General features: G+C 45.7%; 1 pseudogene; it reads left to right on the forward strand.

Annotated features, from left to right (window-relative positions):
* Nucleotides 1-614: 614 nt before the first annotated feature.
* On the forward strand, nucleotides 615-2,758 carry LOC118532974 (uncharacterized; annotated as a pseudogene).
* Nucleotides 2,759-4,523: the final 1,765 nt, after the last annotated feature.

A 4,523-nucleotide genomic window follows, 5' to 3' on the forward strand; every position in this document is an offset into this window, starting at 1 on the left:
TGCTATGAAGTCCAATATATCCTTTTCATCTATGTCTTCTAAGTTCTTAAAAATGCAATACAAAATGAATTAATTACTGAAGAATGCAACAACATGGATGTCAAAAAACACTACACTGAGTAAAAGAAGCCAGACATAAAAGATTATGTTCCATATGATTCTGTTCACATTAAACTCAAGAAAAGCCTAATATAATATAGTGACAGAAAACAGATGAGTTGCCTAGGACTGGGGCTGGAGCAGCATCGGCTGGGGAGGTGCAGGAAGGAATTTTTGAAGTAATGGAACTATTCTATATGTTGATTTGGGTGGTGCTCACACGGGTGCGGACATTTATCAAGACACTATGAAACGCGCTCTTCACTATGGATGCCGTTTATACAAATTATATTTCAACGAAGTGTGTTAAAAAAAAAAAAAAAAAAAAAAAAAAAAAGGAAACAAACACCAGAAAGAACTGTCAGATTCACCCAGGGTGGCAAAAGCAGTTTCACGGAGGAGGGGACTGAGAGATACTGGAAGGTCAAAGTCATCGCGGGTGGGAGGCAAGGTGATGCAGTTTTCAGGAAAACCCTGTGCTGGGAAATGCTCCCACGAGTGAGGAGTCGGTCTGGATGAGTGTTATCCTCAAACCTTCTGGAAGAAGCAAATGTTTTTCCTCCGGGACTCAGAGCAGGGAGGAAGGAAGAAGAGTGGGGGAGCGAGATGTTTCCCTCCCGAGACGACCGCGTTCCCTGTCCCCCGAGCAGGAGCGCGGGTTTGCTGCGTCCCGCTCTGGGGCTCGGCCCACCTTCCTCGTGCCCCCCGCAGCCTCACGTGCGGCGGCGATCGCGTGGCTCCGGTGGGCCAGGAGGAGAGGCCCAGCCTTGCCGGCCCCTCGCTCTAAGACTGCGGCCGCGTTACTTAAACTCCGGCTCGGTTTATTCCCTGGCAGCCGAGAGCCCTCGGTGCGAGTGTTAAACGAGGCAGCGCGTATCAGCGCCTCCCGCAGTGACTGGCACGGAGACAGCGCTGCACGGATGCACGTGTTTCTAAGCCGCGGTGATAAAGGCAAGATCTTTAGGTCCGTTCTTCTTAGTCACTGTTCTGTATCTCTTAGGTTTTTTGTGAGAAAATGGACACATCGAATCGTCTCTGCCCCCGCTCCAGCTCAGCTGGGGTTAGAAGTCCCCGGAAGTGGCCCGCCTTTCTTGTAGAATCCCGGAGGTGATTTCACGCAGAAAAATCCCGCACTCAGTGTAACTTCGTGACGGGCGGGAGTCGTGGTCGTCTTAACAATGACCCCCGAAGACCTCCACACCCCAATCCCGGAATCTGTGAATACTCTGCCTGGTAAAAGGAGGCTTGCAGGTCTGATTAGGTTAAGCATCTTCCGATGGGGAGATTAGCCTAGATCATCCAGGTGGGTTCAATGTAATCCCAGGTCCTTATAAAAGGGAGCAGGCAGCTCGGAGCAGTAGTAGGTGGTGTGAGGGTGGAATCGGGGGTTTCGGGTGCTTAGAAGACCGGGTTGGGAGGGTTGGGAGCCAAGAAACACAGGCAGCCTAGAGATGCTGAGAAAGGGGAGCAAGGAATTCTTCCCTGCAGTCTCCAGGGGGCCGACTTGACTTTAGATTCCTGGCGGTAAGTTAACTCATCTTTGTTATCTTAAGGGACTGTGGTCCGCGTGTTGTCCACGGGCACAGAACTGCTTGTCCCGATGTCCGACCGTGGAGAGGTGAGCCTTCCGCCCGCTGCCCGGGTGAGGACGCTCTCAGAGGGGTAGGTAGCGCACTGGAGACAAAGGAACACGTGCCACCCTGACGGTACTTCGGCTCTGCAGTCGAGATTATCCAAATGGCATCCATTGATCTGAGGAAGGCTACATGGAACATGCCTTCATCCTCTATAACAAAGTAGAGCCTGCTCTTTTTTGAGCAACGACCAAACATGGAGATTACAAATCAGCTGTCATTCCTGAAAAGAAAGACACAGTAAAGGTGAAGGAGACTTCACTTCCCAAAGCAGAAGAGCTGAAGGCGGCACCTGTCGCACCCGCACAGACGCCCGTGGTGGACAGGTCCTGGGACCCTGGAGCACTGAGCGACTCAGAAAGTACTCCTGCAATCGCCGGGCTGTTCCACGTGGTGGCTCTGTTCGCGGGTGCTAACACTGCCGGGGGAGGAGGGGGTAGAGACATGTGGGATTCTCTGTGGGAAACTGATGAGGAATGAATTTACCATGACCCATGTCATCGCCAAGCAAAGTGCAGGGTCTGATCATCACGGCAACAGCGAAGAGCTTTTCCTCCTACAGGATCAGCAGTTCTCCGCAGACTGGCTGGATGCATACTCATCCTCACAGAGCGCCTCGCTCTTCAGTGTTGACCTACACGCTCCTTGCTCCTACCAGATGATGTTGCCAGAGTCCATACCCATTGTTCGCTCCCTCCGAGTTCCAGGGAGCTGGATTCTTTAACTCACCACGGACTGAAGGAGATTTCTTCTTGTTGCCAGAGAGGATTTTATCCACACAGCAAGGATGCCCCCCTCTCCTCTGCAGCAACGTGACCATTGTGGCCAGAGCCGTGACCATCACAGACCTTCCATTAGAACTTGACTCCAACACTTCCCCACCAAGAACTGTAAAACCATCTTTGTGTACTGTAGCCACTTAAGTTAAATTTTCTGGAAAGCTCTGGAAGCTTTTTTTTTTTTTTTTTTTTTTTGAAGATTTTTATTTATTTCTTTGACAGAGAGACACAGCAAGAGAGGGAACACAAGCAGGGGGAGCGGGAGAGGGAGAAGCAGGCTTTCCGCTGAGCAGAGAGCCCGATGCGGGGCTCGATCCCAGGATTCTGGGATCACGACCTGAGCCGAAGGCAGACGCTTAACGACTGAGCCACGCAGGCGCCCCTGGAAGCTTTTGTAGACAGAATTGAAAGTATCACCTGGGGGAGAACTGATTTTCTATTTCTGGTTTGAAAAGAAATAATTGGCTGTTTTGTTTTTTTTTTTTTTTCCCTTAGGCAAATGTGGAAAATAGCATGATTATGTTAAGACAACTTTTCAGTCTGTCTGCAGCTAAAACATTAAGTTGAAAGAATGGTAACATGAACACATAGATTGACCAGTTGTTATCATTTTCTTTTTTTTTTTCTCCGCTATCCTAACTTCTCTGCCAACTTGTTTATCATTTACCTTAGGAATTATTAAGGGCATCTATGCAGAAATTTGGAAGCCATTTAGAAAATCTTTTAGTTTTCCTGTGGTTTATGGCAATATTAATGATGCTTATTACATGGTGAGGGACAGTTCACTAGGTCTGACCAGATGGTGAGGCTTGAAAACGCTGAAGAATTATTTTGTCAGGGAGTATTGTTATCTAACAAAAATTTCAGGATATTTTTTCCTCTACAATGAAATAACTTAAGAAAAGGGGGGACTGTTTGTGCCAATTTGTAGCAGCCATAGGAATCTGCTATGGGTATGTTAGAGGACTTGGGTGAAGATCCACAAATTCTCTGCAGAAGTCTCTAGAGTAACCTTGAACCTAAGACTATATTCCTGATCCAATTTCCCTGAAGCTGCTCACTATTATGGCCCCTTTAATTGGAGGTTTCTTTAAGATTCAGTGACCATATATTCCCCCATCTTTCCTCCCCATAGGTTTAGAGGGAAAGACCTCTACCCTGCCATCAGACAACTGGCAGTATAACAACCGTATTGCTTTGAACTATTCATTTTTTAAAATATGTGCTGTTGGTTACAAGGGTCTCACTGAGCTAGCCATGGAATGACCCAGGGCAAACTCATCATTTCTAATGAGATAAACATAAAGTTCTCTGTTTTAACTGCAGCTAGAAAGAGAAGGGAAGTTTGTTTTTTTTGTTTGTTTCTTTTGTTTTTTTCCTACAATCTCATAAGCACATTTATACTTAGAGGCCACTTGAGACTTAGGAAGGAAAAGGTGGGATAGTTTATGTTTAGAGAAGTGAAATTAAAATTAACACATAGCCACATCATTCTAGACAGTGAAAGTTATTACAGTAACAACTACCTTTTAGGAAGAACTGCTCAAAGGATTGTAGTGTATTTTTTTGCTGCCTTGCAAATTATTTGAAAGAGCTGAAGGTGTTCAGACTAACGATTCAACACTGCAGGTTGAATAACTTTAGTGATAATGAAATGTTCACTTATGAAACAAGCTTTTGCAATGGTTATAATTGGAAAGACATTGTTTAGAGAAAAAGGCTATATTTAAAACTATTTTAACTTTTTGCTCTAAATGTAAGAGGAAGGATAGAGGAAACAGTCCTTTTAAATATTTGTTTTTAAATGAAGGTAGATGGAAATTCTTGAAAGTACTTGTTTCAAGGTACTTTCTTAAAAGATGAGACTACAAGGCTTCAAAACGCTCAGAATCTTGATCTAGGACAGTTTCTCAACTTTGACTGCAGGTTCAGAGAAATCAAGTGGAGAGATTTTAAAATCTATGGGCACCTTATTCTTAGCACCAGAGATTGGTTTAATTGGTTTGGGGTG

Source organism: Halichoerus grypus, chromosome 3, assembly GCF_964656455.1.
Source record: "Halichoerus grypus chromosome 3, mHalGry1.hap1.1, whole genome shotgun sequence".
Taxonomy (NCBI): Eukaryota; Metazoa; Chordata; class Mammalia; order Carnivora; family Phocidae; genus Halichoerus; species Halichoerus grypus.